Source organism: Pinus tabuliformis, chromosome Q, assembly GCF_031772625.1.
Source record: "Pinus tabuliformis cultivar Carrire ecotype Pingquan chromosome Q, CPIR1, whole genome shotgun sequence".
NCBI classification, from domain to species: Eukaryota; Viridiplantae; Streptophyta; class Pinopsida; order Pinales; family Pinaceae; genus Pinus; species Pinus tabuliformis.
In genome coordinates, this window is record NC_142296.1 from 845,745,472 (window position 1) to 845,763,065 (window position 17,594).

Here is a 17,594-nt window from a genome sequence, read left to right on the forward strand (position 1 = left end):
GCATATTCACAAGATCCAATTGGATGAACGTTTTTGAGAAATTATGAGGGTTTGATGAGGAAATTTCTCAGGAATTTTCCCACTCTTTGGTCCCTCACTCCAGAACACATGCCACTGTCACTTTTAGAGGCCTTTCCATGGAGTTAACCCCTGAATTTATCAGTAGGGTCACTACCCTTCCTCTTGGGTTGCCTTGGAGTAAGGATGAAAAACCAATTGGCCAGGCTGCCAAGAAAAACTTCTTCCAAAACAATGAAACTCCTGTAGAAGATAAGAATGGCATAAGAAGGGCTAGCATACCATACCCTTGGGATGAAGTTAGCTATCAAATAATCAAGTATATTTCCTGTGAGGGGAGGTATAGCATTGTCTATGGTTACCACTTTAGAATCATGCATGAATTAAGGTATGGCATGGACACTCTGGCCCCTCAGAAGCTCAACATCCCTTACCTCCTCCTGCAATCCCTCATTGACTCCAATACTAAAGCAAAAGCAGGAAGTCCAATCTAGCTAGCCTACCATGGGTTAATCAAAATGTTAGTGGAAGAAGCCCTCCATACATTTACAATTCCCATAGCATGGGAAATTTTCCGAAACATGACTGCTGAAGATGACATTAAGGCCCTAACCTATGATATTAGCCCCACTAGTAGTGAGGAGGGAAAGCAGTAAGGGGGAGAACAAGAAGAAACTGGTGATTTAGAGGAACAAGAAGCAAAGAATAAAGAAACCAAAATAGAGCAGGGAGAAATAGAACAAATAGAGACAGAGAAAAAGACAAAAGGAGGAGAAAAAGGGGCTAAAAAGACAGAAGTGTCTCCTAAGACCCTAGAAAGAGAGGTAGCTACTACTCTCACTACCCTTAGCACCCTAATTAACCCAAAACAAAAGAGGAAGAGACAGACATCAATGTACTTCAAGGCTAGGAAAAGCACAAGGATCAAAACAGGGAAAACCCAGCCTTCTTCCAAAGTGCCAATTGTTATTGAAGATTCACCCTCTACCCAAGAAAAAGAATTCCCTTCCATGACACCTATCACTTATGAAAGGGGGACTCCTAGGTCTCCCACATAGAAAGAAAAATTAGAACTACAAGACTCAAAAAGAGTTCTACAGGAGGCACAGATTGTTCTACAAGAGACCTTGTCAAAACTACAGGAGACCGAAAAACTTGAAAAAATGGTAGAAGGATAGCCACAAGGGAAGGAGGAAGCAATAGAGGCACAAGAACCTGACCCCCAGCCTAATCTTGGCTCTTACTACAATCTTCTTGGGGGGGGAGAATCATTCCACAAAAATTTGCAATTCCACTATTCTTTGAGTTGGAGAAAGAAAGAATAAGGACCCATAGGTGGATGCAAATAGAAAAATCCAAAGGAGTTGAGAATACTGGCCACATGGAGGACAAACTCAGAGAAATGGGCAGAGAGTTGAGCGCTATCAGACACAGAGAAGAAATCACAAGAAGTCACTTGGAAAATGAAAATGAATTGCTAAGAAGACAGCTACAAGAGAAAGAGACCCAACTGGCATGCATGGCCAGCTGGTCCATGGAGGCATTCCAATGTAGGAGATCAGAAAAATCCTATGGCATGTATCTCAAGGACCAATGGATGTAATTTCAGATCAAGACTTTGGCACAAAGAGGCATAATGCCTTTCCATGATTACAAGCAGTTTATGGACCTGTGTGACCAAAGCACATCAGAAGATAAGGCAAAGATGGCATAATTATATCTGCATAACATGGCCCTCACAGACATGAATGTGTGGGACCATAATGCTAGGCTAGGGGACCTGCAACTAATGGCCATGGCCTCATGGATGAACCATGAAGAGTTAAGGGCAGCAGAAATAAGAAAGTTTATGATAAAGGAGCAGAATGAGCCCTTAATGATTAGAGCTGAGCCATCAGACCACATGGCACTCATTAGCACACATAACCTAATGCACATAATCCTCAGATTGCCCCTAGATATATCAGTGATCAGGTTCAAGCCATTGCACATTTTTAGGATATGGAAAGGTTACTTGGGGATGAATGTGTGCATGCTTGTATGAGGAGATGAACACCTTACCACATAGTCTGTAGATCAGGGAGTATCACTCCCCAATGAGGATGAAAGAGGCATTAAGGAGAGTGCCAATGTATAAGCGCTCCATGCAAAGGTTGCAGGTCAATTGGATTGGCCTCAAATTGATCCCCCCACTGCTGCTAGGAATGCTATAAGGCATAAAAGAAGAAGAAGAGCAACAACAGTGGGAAAAGGTAGACAAAAAAGCAGGATTCTATGACAAAGAGGAGGAGACCACATTAGAAGCATGGGATGTTAGGGAGGCCAGCAGGACCATCAAAGATGAGGAGATGGGCTAAGTTTCTCAGAGGATGAGCAACACTTTCAGTAGGGGGGTGATGATGAGCCTCATAAATGGGTAATTATATGGGCTCATTCTACCTCCTAACCTAGTCAAATCAACCATTCTCTTAGCTTATTGCATCATTTTCTGATTATATTTATGCTTATAGAGTGAGTTGAGTTAGTTATGACGCCATGAGGATTAATATGTGTTTAATGCAGATTATTGATGATTTTTGTGGTCAAATTCAAGCATCCAGTGGACAAATGGCAGCAATAAATCCAAGTGGACAAAGGAGAGGACTTATAGGAAGGGATCCCCCTCATTTATTACTCCTCACTTCGAATTTCCCTTCACTCAGCTTGGAGTACAAGCAGCCAAGTCATGCATTAGCAGGAAACCGATCAAAGTGGAGGATAACTGATGTTTATCTCAAGTTTTGGGAGCCAAGCCTCCCTGACTTGGAGGAAGTTGTTGGGAGCTTAATTTGTATAAGTAGAGAGGCCCAAATTTTTGTTGAGTTTTGGTTGCAGTTTTGCTTATGTAAACTCTGCTCAACTTCGAGCTTATTTTTTTGACAGTTCACGTAATCTTGGTATTGTTTTGGAAATAAAGATGGAATCCTTTGTGAGTTAGCACTGGGTTACCTCAGAGAGCTAAATCTCTTGGTTTAGGGCCCAATCCAAGTATCCAAGCTCCTCTTTACTTGTATTTATATGTTTCATTTCAGTTTGTATATTAGGTCGATGTTAGATGCATTCCTTTTATGGTTAAGAATAGGTTGCTTTTGATGATTGAGTAGTTTGCTTCCGTTTATGATTTCAATAATAGGTTAAGCAGTGATAAAGGAAAGATCCGAAAGACTAGCAGCAATGCCTTGGCCTCTCTTTCTCCCTTTGGAAAAATGATTTGAGGCAAAGACACTCTTGCTACCCCAAAAACACATATTTTCCTCCTTCATAGGACTTCTAGAGTTTGCAGCTTTCTAGTTGGTTCATAGTCTAGTTTGCTTTGCTTCAGAACTTCTTCATCATGTTCATTTCCTTATTAGCAACAGTCTTCTTTCATGAAATGGCTATCAACATTTCCTTTAATATATCATAGTTTACTTTGATGCAAAAACTCTGTTTTTTTGATGCACTTGTTTCCTTGCTTGCTTAATCTCATTGGTTGACTGTCATTTGTTTATGAAACAGATATATTCTAGCAGCAGTCCAGCCTATCAGCCATTCCACCCTCCATCTAATCCATTCCCTATAGGTCACCCAAGTATCCCCTCAATTCTACCTTAGTTTCATGCATTTTCCATAGACTTTCCTCTCTCTCCTTGAGAAAATCCAACCATGGTAGACCCTAGGTGCCCTAAAACTTCATCCCAATATTTATCTACCTTCTCCACCTACTCTCCCACCTTCAAAATTTGATTTACATTTCAGTCTTCCTTTCTGCAAGTAGAATAGCATTAGTAGAGTAATCTCTCTTTCTCCTTTCATCACATATAGAGCTTCTTCTGGAATCCATAGAAGTTGCCTTGAGCTCCTAGTGATCTTGCGCCACCTAACCAAGTGACAACCTACAGTAAGAACTAGTACTTGTGCATACAACACCATCGCTTCCAAGTTTGTTACAAACTACCGGGTTGATAAAAGTAAAGTAGGAAGCCCAAGAGTTGCATCATTATTGCTGCAATACTGGTGCCCACCAGATTTATTGAAAAATCCAATTGGTTGTTCATATCCTTGGTCATTCTTTTGCAGCAAGACTATTGCAATGGTGTGTTCTAAAGCAAAAGAAAAAATTATAAAGTCTTTGTGAAAATCAGGACTTATAAGGACTGGAATTTTGGTTAAGGCTTCCTTGATGGCTTCAAAGGACTATTTGGCCTCCACTATCCATTAAAGTGTTGATTCCTTTCTCAAAATGTTATTTAGTTCTCTAATCAATGCTACTAAATTTGAAATGAATCTCCTGAGAAAATTTATCTTGCCTAAAAATGACTGCAACTTTTTAATGTTTCTGGGATGGGAAATCGTCAAAATGGCCTCTATTTTAGTAGGATCTATTTTAATTCCATCTTTAGATATGATATGTCCTAATGACTTTCCTTCTTCTAGACCAAAGATTGTCTTTTTGGGATTTAAAGAAATCACAAATTTCTTGCATTTGATAAATACTCTTCTCAAGTGATCTAGGTGTTCATTATCAGATTTAAAAAAGATAGTGATGTCATCTTGGTATACCACTAGGAAGTCATGGATCTCCTTGGAAAAACTGTATCCATAGCTCTTTGAAATGTTTCTCCTGCTTTCAGTAATCAAAAAGGCATTTTCAAATACATGAAAGTACTCCAAGGAGTAATAAATGCAGTTTTGGCTTGGTCTTCTGCTTTAACTAAGATCTGATTATATCCAGAAAATCCATCAAGTAAAGAGATTCTAGATGAGCCTACTACCCTCAGAAGGATATGGTCCATTTTTGGCAGAGGATAGTTGTCTTTTAAAGATACCTTGTTTAAATTTCTAAAATCAACACAAAGTCTGATTTCTCCAGTCTTTTTCCTAGTAGTGACTATGTTTGAAATCTGATCTGAGTATCTAATGGGGGCTATAATTTGGGCGTCATACATTCTTTTAACTTATTTCTCAATAGATGGCATACGGACTGGGTTAATTCTCCTAAGTTTCTGTTTGAAAGGTTTATGATCCTCTTTGAGATGTATTTTGTGTTGAATTATGCTAGTTCATAAGACTTCAAGTCTTCATAACTCCATGCAAATACATCTTGGAACTATTTAAACAGTTTTATGTAATTTAGCTTTTCCTCTAGAGGTAAGGTTTTCGATATTTTAATGAATTTTGGTTTTTCCTTAATTCCTATCTTACATTCTTCTATGTCTGCTCTCAAAGGCTCTAGTTTCTGCTTCCTAGCTACATCATTTGAGGCAAACAAATCTTCTAAGGGGACTAATCCCTTAGGCAAAAAATTATTTTTAAGTTTCAAAATTTCAGGATCATCATTCATTATTTCCTCTATCTCTACATTTTCTAATTTATCTACTTCTAATCTAGTGAAATTAGTAGGTTTACCTACTTCTAAAATATTTACATCTATATCACTATCTATGTCACTATCTATGTTATTTTCTACTGTACAGTCTGTATCTATTTTACAATTCTGAAACTCACCTTCAGCATTCATGAAGTTATAAATCTGAGAATCCTGGGAGAAAATCTACCAATACTTCAAGTTGTCTAGTATAACAAGCCTATGTCTCACTTCTGCAGTGTACTGATGGTTGGGTTGAAAGGGAAATTTGCAGGTACTAGCAAAAGTGGCAAGACTATGGGCTTGCATATTTTGTTTTCTAGGAATGGCAACAAAGTTTGTTTCCAGGAGGTATTTAATCAAATCTAGGACAATGTCCCTGTATTGACTAAGTCTGGGATTGTTTACAGAGTATTCACCATTAATCTTTTTAATAATCAGTTCTGAGTCTCCAAGTATAGAAACTCTCTTCGCTCCAAGTTTTGTAACCCGTTATAACCCTAAGATTAGGGCTTCATATTCAGCCATGTTATTGGTACACTTGAAGTTTAATCTTAATGCATGTCCCTCAGAATGATTATTCTCCATATTATGGATCTACACTCCTGCACCAGCCCCTAGTCTATTCATAGGTCCATCAAAATCTAGATGCCATAGGAACTCATGAGAAATGTTCTCACTATGAGCTGTTTTGTATTTCAGTTCTTTAGCTGTGATTTGAATATTGTCATGTTCTAAATTGTACAAGATGAAAGATTCCATATCAGAATGCATGGAGTATATGGGAAATTTTTGTGGTTTTTCAGCACTACTCACCATGTATTTCATCAAGGTCTCTCTATATAATTTCCTTTGTTGGCCAAAAATAGATATGGTGGCATAATGCATATCTAACTGTAAGGATCCTTGCAATTTTTCTCCCCATGAGCGAGATAACGACATTCCATATTTGGGTGGGATGTCTGCAAATACTATGTCCATTACAATACTTTTCGCTGGGAATTGGACTAAAGTTACACATAAATCCTTGATCAAACCAAGCCATTTAACTTGGCTAGAGTTAAAGGAAAACAAGTCCTTATATGGATTGGTGATGTCTAAGTTCATTCTCTCCATGATTTATTTTGGTATCAAATTATGGGATGCCCCTGAGTCTAACATATCATTATGTAATATTTTGTCATGAATTTTTAGGCTAATTTAGAAAGGAGGGACTCCCCCTTGCTGATGAGTACCATTCACCTCAGGGCCAAACAATAATTTAGGTTGATCATCATTCAAATTGACATCATCTTCTCCCTCTCCTATATTTAATGTTTTAGTTATCTGTGACCTATAGGATTCATTCTTTACTAATTCGATCAAAGGAACTGATATCTTTAGTTTTGCTATTTCAGTTTTGATGTTGAAAGGGAGCTAAGCTTTGTTTGTTTGGATGAGATCTTCCTTAATAAATGCATTCTGTGTGTTTTTATCTTGTTTCTTAGTATTAGGAAATTCAGTATGTGTTTCAACTATTTTGCCTTGATTTCTCTTGTTTGGATTGATTTCAGTAATTCTTTCAGTTTGAGTTTCAATGGAGGTTATATCTACAATTTTTTGGGTAGAAGTCTCCGGTGTTCCCCTAGGGAGGATTTCTAAAATTTTAGTGACAAGAACTTCTGTTATTTTCTTAGCCTGGGTCTGGATCGATATATTAATGGAAGCTTCATTATTATTTTTACGTCTTAAGGTATATTGTTTGTGTACCTCATATATAGCTGACTCATATCCCCGTTTATAGTCAAAGGATTCACCAGATTCTAACTACAAATGTTGCAGCATGTACAACTCCTGTTCTTCTTGAGTAAGAATAAAAACATCTTCGTCTTTGATTTCTAGTAATTTTCTCTGGGTTTCATCCTCTCCTTCTTGGCTGTGTGGACCCTTAGCATAGTTCTCTTGGAAGGGGGGCCAAATCCGCTGATTTGGTGTAGAATTCTTTCCAGTGTTAGGGTTCTTCCTAAAGTTGGGGTTTCTTTTTGCGGGTGGTTGTTAATACTCCCATTGAGTTTTCGTCTCCATGTTTTCTAATCTATCCATTATTATCTCTAAACTCTTGGCTAAACTATCTATCTTTCCATCATAAGTGGAAGTTTCCTCTTTAACTACAACTCTCTTTTCATTTCTCATTCTGCCTTTCTTGGATAATAGGTTGGCCTCTACACTAACACCATTTCTTTGCATTTGTTCTAATGTTTTAGGGTTTCTTTCCCTTAACCAGTATGACATGTCAGTGTCAAAACCATCATGGAATTTAATTAATGTTAGGTCAGGTGGAGGCTTAATATTAGTTGGGATTGCATTGTAGATATTATTGAACCTAGTACAATAATCCTGCACTAACTCATTAGGAGCTCTTCTAATGTTGTCATATTCAGAAAGTATTTGCAGCGGGTTTTTCTTTCTCTCCCATCTATCAATGAATAATCTATGAAAATTAGCTAAGTCTACAATACAGTGGGCAGGTAAAGCTTTGAACCATTTCTTGACATCCCTAGTTAATGTTTGGGAAAACAACCTCATTTGGACATCTGATTCATCTCTCTCACACAACTCAAAATAGTGAGTCATCTTGTTGACATGTTGTTGGGAATTGTACTGATCAATAGCATCAAACAAAAAGATTTTTCTTTGATAATCTTGGGGCATGACATGGAGTTGTGTAGGTAAAACCAGAGGTACATATCGGTCTACCATGGCTTGGATTCTGGCTTCACTAGGGGGTAAATTTTAGGGAGTTGAGGAAAATCTTGAATTGGATGGAGATGAACTAAATGATGGTGAGGATGGTTGATGAATTACTAGTTTAGGAGAATGGACTGTGGTGGATACTATAGGTGAGGTTATCATAAAAGAAGGTGTATTTACAGCGAGTGAAGATTGTGCAGAAATTTCAGAGGAAGCAGCAGTGAGGACAACTAGTTTAGTAGATTGTTGAAGGTAAGCATTATCTATATTTCTTATCAATGTAGAGGTCAAAGCTTCTAACTCGTCAAAAGAATCCAAGAAAAATTTATGTAAATTTGGGTGGATAACCTTCTTTGATTCAATGAGTTGAGTAAACTCAGGGTCTAACACTGTTTCATGGATGGCATTCTCAGATTTAGTTTTAAATAATGAGAGGTAAAATGACAAATCAAAAGGGATTTCCTCTAAAGTTGACAACTCCTCAGGGGGTGAATTTGCTTTGACTAACTGGCTACTACTTGCTTGAGTTTCTACGTCTTTTGGTTTTCTTAAAATTATGTCTAGGTCATCAACTATAGTAGCAGGGTTTGGATTTGGATTTGCCCTGGTATAGTGAGTCTTCTTAGGAGCCAAAATTCTAACTTTTTTAACTGTTTTTTATGAATTTTTTCAAAAATAGCTTCGGAAAATGACCTTAAGGGGCGTAAGATTAAATTTAAGGTTTCCTTAAATTTTTATGAGACTGAGGATTGAATTACCCAGTATGGTCGCCAATGATGTTATCACTCCAAAATTTCTTCGAAGGTGTCAGAAATAGAAATAATAGAGGTAACCAGTAACCACATTTGGAGATCAAGACCTAGACTTCCTAATCTCAGAGAGGGCTCTCTCCTTTTTAATTTAACTTTGTTTTAGTTAATTAGTTTTAGGCTAGTTATGATTGTGATTGGGTTTTTGATTTGAATTTGGGTGGTGGGATCACTTACTTAGATGAAAAGGGTTGTCTTTTACCATTGAGATATGGGGTCAAATGTTAGACAAACAAGATTGGATTAAGTTCTAAAAATAGTGTCTAGAGGGCAAGATAGAGGAGTTACGATAGATCTCAAAGGCTTGATGGTGAAATGGTTTCCAATTGGATCTAGGGAGTAATTAAGGGTTCCCTAGGCCGGATCATGAAGGTAATGAAAGAGGTCAACCCAGATGGGAGAGCAATTAAGGGTTCTCAAATCTAGGTATCAGAGGAAAACATATAAATGACTAATTGTGCAAAACAGAGTGTACTTAAACAAATTCTAAGTGATATTTCCAGTTAATTCATTAAAATTTAGAAAAAAAATTAAGTTTATGAAACACATAAGAACGTAACAAAATAAGACAAATAAGATACTTCACTACAATAGCTCATCTCATGAATCCTCTAGTGCAATATTTTTATTACTTGCTCCAGTCTGTTGACAAAAAAGTGGTACAATCATCCTTAGGTTTAAGATCAAAATAAATCTACAAATGTATAGCAATCCACCCTCAATACTTCAAATTATGAAGTATTTATACAAAAATAATTTACAAAATATCTCAAACTGCATTGAGAACTAATCTAGGAAAAGGAAATATCTTCATGCAAGAAGATCGAGACAACTATTAACCTATTATTCACTATCCCTTTTATTTAGGTTCTATTGTCTTTTAGTCTTCGATCTTTTTACCTTTAATTTTCTTGGATTTTTGGTCTTCACGTTGGATGTCATATTTACTTATGACCTTTCATCTAATACACTTTCATCTCATACTCTTTGACCTTGCTGACCTGTCAATATCCTTTTACTGTGCTCTTTTACTTTTTACTGCACATTTATATTTTTACTGTGTATTTCCTATAGTAAATCATTGAGTTTTTCCCATGCTTCAACATTTGGTAATTGGATATTGAGCATTTTTTGGTATATCTCATCTACCTTTGTGTATTTGGAAAAATTAGGCTTATTGACAAAAAGGTGTTTTACCTCAAGCTGGAGGTAAAACAAGTTTTCAAAAGTTTGGTATAATACTTTGCTTGTTGGTATGCCCTTCATGGATGAATTGTTTATCGTATCTTTGGCCGCTTCCCTGATCTTCCTATTATAATCCTCCTATTTCATTAGCTTATCATTTATAACTAAGGGATTTGGTATTCCCTTTTGCCTCAAAAGTTCAAACATAACCATGGACCTGTCAATGGCTAGTTGCAGGGTTTGACAGTTATCCTCCAAGTTCAACATCAAATTCCTCTTAGTGAGGACTCTTTTGACTTCCAAAATTGTACCTGTCCTATTAGGTATCTCTTGTTCTTGCAACTCATACTTGTTCTTGGAGTTGAGGAAATGAATGATACTTGCAGCCTCCTCTAGTATATCTCCAAGTTCTTCTTTAACTTTCTGAATGGCTTCTGTAGCCTGCTTTATTAACCCAATTTGTTCAAAAATGACCTGGATCGATGGCCAAATATCATTGACAAAGTCAATGATATTGGCCCATAGTTGTTCCTTAGGCTGACCTAGAGGTTCATTGAGTGTCAGTTCCTTCTCCGGGGTTTTGATTCTTTCATTCATCCTTGTGGCCTTCTGTTGTTCTTCTCTATGCATGATTTGGGCCAATTTATAATTTGTTTCCAAGCTAGTGACCTTTTCCTTAATTTTTTTCATCTCCATGGTCTGAATGGACATTTCTTCCATTGCTTTGACCAGTCTATTTGCTTCATCACCTGCGGAGCCTATTGTTGTTGATCCTATTACTGATATAGTTGCCAGTAGTGCAATGGCCATTGGAGCAGTGGGAGCAAAGGATGCTGCCAAAGTAGAAGGTACAACAGTGGTAACAGTTCGAATGACAGTTGTAGGAGCATCATCTAGACTAGCTTGTTTGAGCTCCATCAAGCTATCCAATTCTTTCTCCATCTCCTTCAACTGATCATTCAGTTACAACACTAGGTCCATCATCTCTTCATGATTTCTCTGACTTTCCAAGACCTCCTTTGTCTGTGGGTGTTGTGAATGAGGCAGCTTAAGATGTTTCTTGAGGGTTGTTATTTCCTCATTCTTCTTCTTGATTAATTTCTCTGTGGCCTTAATATCACTTGGGTCATGGCCCATTTCAATGACCAAGTCCTCCAAGTACTTTATTCTGTTGTCTTTGGCCTATGAGGAGGCCTTCTCCAATTTGTATTCGGCTATCACATTATCTAATGAATCTTGTATCTTAAAGGCATCCATGGCCTTTGTTGTCAGGGTGGAGTAAATCATTTCTCCAGCCTGCTTATGGAACTCTATCTAATTAATGGGATGAACATCCCTGACCAACACCTCAAAATTAGTCTTGTTGTAGTCTGTCAAGGTCTTTGGTTGCTATACAATGGGCTACAAAAATGACACCTACATTTTCCCTACTTTGATGTCAACGGATGACATCAATCTAGTCTGGTTTGGTGGTGTAATCTTGAGGTATTGAGCATATGTCTCTTCCTTCAAATTTTCATTCCTCATCTTTATTTCTTTAAATATGTCTTTGATATCCTTTTCCCTGTCAGCCGGCTTGACAAAGGAAGGAACCTACATACTTTGTTGTCTCTCTATTATTTGTGTGTTGGAGGTTGATGGTTGTTGTGTTTCACCTAATGAAGCTGCTTCTTTACTTCTCTTCCCCATTGTCTAAGTGTCAGTCATTTCCTCTGAAGCAATGTTATCCTCCTGTTCAAACACAGGATTCAACTTGGGATTTTTTCTTAGCTCAAACAGCTCATCAGTAGTCTCCATGGTAGAGTCGGATTCCTCTTCCATGTTCCTCTTTGGATCCTTCTCCTCATTGGCTGGGATCTATAACACAAGATGAACATTCATTGGTTCTCCTATTTCTGGAACCTGCAGGAAAGAGCTCTGGTGAAATTGATTTTCTAAATCAATCCGTGTGTTCTCAACATCAAAAGCTGTGTTGTTCATATCAATCAATGTGTTCTCCACCCACTCAAATTGGTTGGGAAACTATTCAATGTCTTGTCTTGGGTGGTGGATGTACGGTGCCAACTTGACCTTAAGTATCAACTTGTTTATGACTCCATGAGGGTCATAATACCATATGAAGCTGTTTGTGAATTTCATCTATTGTAGTAACCTATCGGCCTCTGGTCCAGCATCTCTATTGTTGCAAATAAATGGGCCCAATTGGTTTTTCATCTTGAACTGGATTTTCTTCCTAGCAGATAGGAAGTGGACCTCATTAGAATTGATGATTTGTCTGAAATATTCAAGGGCAAATATCCTCATAGGGAGGTATTTTGGAAATTTATAAGGAGCTACCCGGTAGCCATAGACTCTGATCTCAGTGTAGTTCTGGTAAAGGTACCCGTCTCCCACGTTGTTGTTCTTTGCCAATTGCGGCACTCTTGTGATATCTTGGCTGATTCTAGGCTGAGTATCAGAAGTCAGCATGTTCATGACTAGGTACATAGAGGAGTCTATGAAGTCTTTGTAGGCGAATGTTGTGGAAAACTTCTAGACCAAGGGTGTTTAGTAGAGCACTGGTCTCTCCTTTCCCCTAGTGTCCAACTTTTGGATGCTCACAGGGAACTTATCCCTCTAGTAATACAAAAACATATAAAACAACATTGAAGAGTATTTGAAAACTCTTTCAATGGGCAGTCTGGTGAATTGTTCATGAATTCTGTCTGCAATGAACTAAGAATAATCATACATGATAGCAGGAGGCTTGCCTGGAGTGAAAATGGATATGAAGGCCATGATGACCTCATCCACTTACTCATCTGATGTGTATCCTAGGAAGCATGAGAGAATGGTGATTATGTGTTTGCAAGTTTCTGAGAAAATGGTGGCGGCATAAGGTGGAGTATCTGTAGGAGTATGGCGGTTTTCAATGATAAAATTCTGGAAAATTTTCTTGATTTTCACCGGGTCTAATGTGAGGTACAATTCCAATAGGTTTCCAAAGGATAGAGGTGTCTAATCAGGGCTAAATTGGATTTGTAGCATTTGGTTGATTGACTCAGGTGTAATAGTGAATAACAACTGCTAATTTGGGGCAACAATAGCCCTTTGGCTAGGGACATAACAGGCATGACAATAATGTACAATATCAAGGAAAGGGTGAAGTTCTGGGAATGTGTATTTGGGTAAATTGGATTCCCAAAGGATGATGTCATCTGTATGGTTCAAAAATCTGTCCTTACTCCAACAGTGGAGCTTCAAAAGGAGGGCTGGAGTTGCAGTGTCTTTTATTTGGAAATCCCTGTCTACTAGGGCCAAATGGTCAATGTCTAAGTGAGGGGTTGACATAGGTCTGACATCCAGAGAGGTCTGGGCAGCCATCTTATGGGGAAAGGTGTGAATTGGGCTTGCACGGAATGTAGAAATGAAGTCTAAATAGGTTTGGTACAAAGATAGGGTAATCTGTACTTAGCAAAAGAGAGGTTTAGGTATTCTGGGGTAAACAGTCTCAATTTGAGGGAAAGATTAATTAAATTTAATTAATTACTGTTTGAATTGACTTTACGCTTTCAAATTGAGATGGTCGTTCTGGTTTTTTGTCCAAATCCCAGGGAATGGTGGTATAGGCTACAACTGGTTTCAATGGTGGCTGCAGAGGGTAATTTGGCTTCAATTGCGTACTAGATGGCTGAATTAAGTGTCCAGAGCGTGTTCAGGAGGTGGCTAGTAGTCAAATTTAGTTGCAGAGGCTCAGGGTGGCATACGAAGGATTAGCAATCTTTCACAGAGCGAATAAGCAAAAAGGGTGAAAATGAGTGTTTTTGGCTTTTTAACCGGAAACAGTTAGAATGTGGCATGAAATTTCATAAGGAATAGTGGGTGGTTTTGGCTTTTGGTAAGGAGGTGGTTTCGAGGGCCATCGCACCGCTTTTGACCATCGGGCAATATTTTCATGAGAGCACGTGAATTAGCATGGAGCTACCACATAACCAAAAGGGGCCCGAGAAAAACCACCCATTTTGTGTGCTCTCGGGCGGGTAAAGTTCAGAGATCGTGAGCGTGCAATATGGCTATGTGCTATCAGATCTAGGGGTGGAAGGTTGGACGGTTGTCGCACGATGGAGTTGCAGGGAGGAAGTAAGGGTGAAGATTTGTGAGGCCCAGGGGATTAATTACAATTTATTTGTAATTATTTAATGAATAAATGGGGATTAACATATAATGAATGGGTATTGGAGTGGGAGCAGGGTTAAATGGGGTGGGATTTTTTAACCGCATCAGGGTGGGGGTTTAAAGGGATTATGTCAGGAAATATAGGGATGGGGGAGTTAATAAAGTAATGCGGGGGGGGGATTTAAACTTAGCATAAGGGTTTTTAATGGGTTTTTAGGAAAAATAGGGAAATTAATAAGGGGAAAGTGGTTTCTTCAGAGGGGAATGGGTTTCACACTAGGGAAAATGGGTTTTTGGGTAGGGGAATGAGTTTGGAGGGTAAATTGCTAGGGAAATGTGTGAAACCAAGGGGAAATGGTGAAAATTAAGGGAAAAGGGTACTTTCTTAGGAAATGAGGGGAAGTTAGCCAAACCAACTTGTGAACCTCCTTTCGCTTTCATAACTGCTCTTGCACACTAAAACATAGGATTAAGCATGATAAATGTGCTTATGCTTCAATCAACTTTGTACTTTTGCAACCTTTTTTCTACTTACCCTAATATTTTTTCTTCACTTTATTGGGTGCATTTAAGCTAGCACACCCTTTCTTTATTTTTTCTTTTGAAAAGTAAACTATCTAATTCTAACCTTATATATTCCAATGGCTCAGATTAAGCTTATGAGCACATTTTATTTCTCTACCTAACTACTGATCTACCAAGATTAAACAGTTTGGCTAGATCTTTATTCTCTAACTATAAACATGAAATTTAAAGCGTGAAGTAGTCAAGATTAAGTAGTTTGACTATCATGGGCTGTGGCATTTAAGACAAGCTACACACAACCATTATTTTATATAGTAAAGTAAAAAGTAGTGGCACTTAGAATTTCACACTTTCATGATCTATTTTTGTTTGGGGTTTATATATTTTCACTTTTTTTATTTTTTCTTATTCCTTTTGTCCTTTGATATTTATTCTAGGACATACCCTCTTTACATGTTTTATTTTTTAACATGGAAAACATTTTGCAGAAAGAAAAAGTATGTAAAATATTACAAGATTAATGACAGGCAATTCAAAATTATGAATCCTATTAATATAGGACCCTAACATACCCAATCACCCTCACTGAGGGGGACTTGTACGATATTGGTGAAACGATGAGGGATGTTGTCACGAAGGCCCTCCAACAGTTCAAAGAGAAGGAGAAATTGGTATTAGGGGCTCTCTGAACAGAGCTGCAGGAGTTGCATGCTCGCACTCTACAGGCTGGCATAGTGTCCACCAGCCTCGCGATTGGCACTTCAGTTGTTGCAGAGATGTTGCGCACAAGGGTGACCAACATGATACTACTACCAGATGGGTCACTTACTACACAAAATGAGGCCGACACGCCCATGGTCAGTAGCCTGAAATGGGTGGGATTGAATATGGCCATGCTCCCTCGAGAGACGCTCCACCTCTTATAGGATGGAGTCACCACGAAACTTAGGGCTCGGGAGGGTCACGCTCAGCAAGTGATGAGAGAGAAGTGCATCAATATCAACTAGTTGGGCCTGCAGCGTAATGAGGCAATGTAACAAAATAAGAAAATCATGTAGGTAGTGGAGGAATCTTGCCGAATGGTCTTGGAGTTGGACATTCAGGCAGAAGAACCATTTAGGTGCATGTCCATAAGTTGGCCATAGGGGTGCACAACGCTCGGACAGAGATGGCCAGGATTCAGCTGGAGTTGAACCTACAGATCGCAAAATTGTAGTGGAGGGATTAATATTCAACTCCACCAGAAGTCAGGGAACAACGTTCCACTGCTATTACAACATTAATAACGGCAGTCGACACTATAGTAGAAGACTACATGTGAATGTTTGAATAGTCATTTGAGGTCCTGACCACACTGCAAGAGGACCCAAATGTAGAGCGCCTGGAGACAAAGGCACGCAAGCTACAAAAAATATATGGCGAGGTCAAATGGACCGCACAGACGGTCACCATTACATATAGGCTCACACAGATGCTGGAGGCAAAGGTGCTTGAGGAACATGTGGATGCAACTCGACACAAAGAAGCGGTCCTAAAAACACGCCTACAACCATGGATAGATGAGGCATAGATGATCACAACTTCCATTGAAGGAAAGATCACGACACTGTAGTAAACTTAACAGGAGATTCATGGTGGCAGTTCAGTAGCAGTCACCGAGTAGAGAGTGGAGGAAGTTTAGCAAGTGGCTGCTCAGTACCCTACCGAGGTTGCAGTCATCCAAACGGAGCTAGGAGGTCTTTGCGCTAAGATCTTCACGCCTGCATAGTGACTCGACGGCGAGTCACAATGTTTGTGCTGGGGGCCTATTGGGCGCGGGATCCCCCAAGGGTAGTTTTGGTGCTAAAAGCCCATATTTTGGTCAAATTTTGTAATCCAAGTGCAAAGACTCCACATTTTGTGGTCGCAGAGCACATAGGTGTTAAAGAGTCATAGGGTTGTCCACCCTTATTTTGGAAATGTAATGTCGGTCGTAAAAGATCTACCCATGATCCGTGGACCATGGGATTGTATAAAAGGAGCTAAGCTCTAAGTAGTTAATATCATAAGACAACGAAGATAGTCATAGCCTTAGAGCAAGAAGTCTAGGTCTTGGGTTGTAGTGTAGGTAGAGGCTCTATAGTTGAGTGAGCATAGGCCTATGGTAGAAGTCTACAACTGAGTGCGCAGACCCTTGTAGCTGTGTGCATAGGTTGGATAGAGTCTGTAATACTTGAAAGATATCAATAAAAGAAGTTATTTTGCTATTTCTCTGTATTTGTTCTGTTAACAAGTTTGAATATCTTGTGTATGAATTTCCTTTCTTATGCTTATATGGTATGCGAATGACTGTAGCTACATTGAATAATTGAACGCAATCACAAATATTTTCTTACGCGGTGATAACATTAAGTATTTGACAAGATAAGTGAATCACTTAGGATAATAGAGGGATCTGCATGGCACGCTGCTATAGAAAAGCAAAAGTACCTGAGCCATGGGTTAAAGTTGCATGAAGGTCGATCATGTACATTTGTGAAGGTATTAGAAGCCGGAACAGAGGGTTTGACTTACAAGCCCTAGGGCAAGATCACCTGTGTGAAGACAAGGATAAAGCCACATCACAACCATCTCAAGGGCATGGAAAATTGGTTCCATCATCCCCCCATACTGCTTCAAGTGAGACTTCAGTCCGCGCTCCATGGGCTGATGTCGAAAGGGCCAGTGGTGTAGGGATTTGTTTGGCTAACTAACGTTGAACCTAGGTCATGCATCCTCAAGCCAAAAACGGCCAACTCGGTTACCTA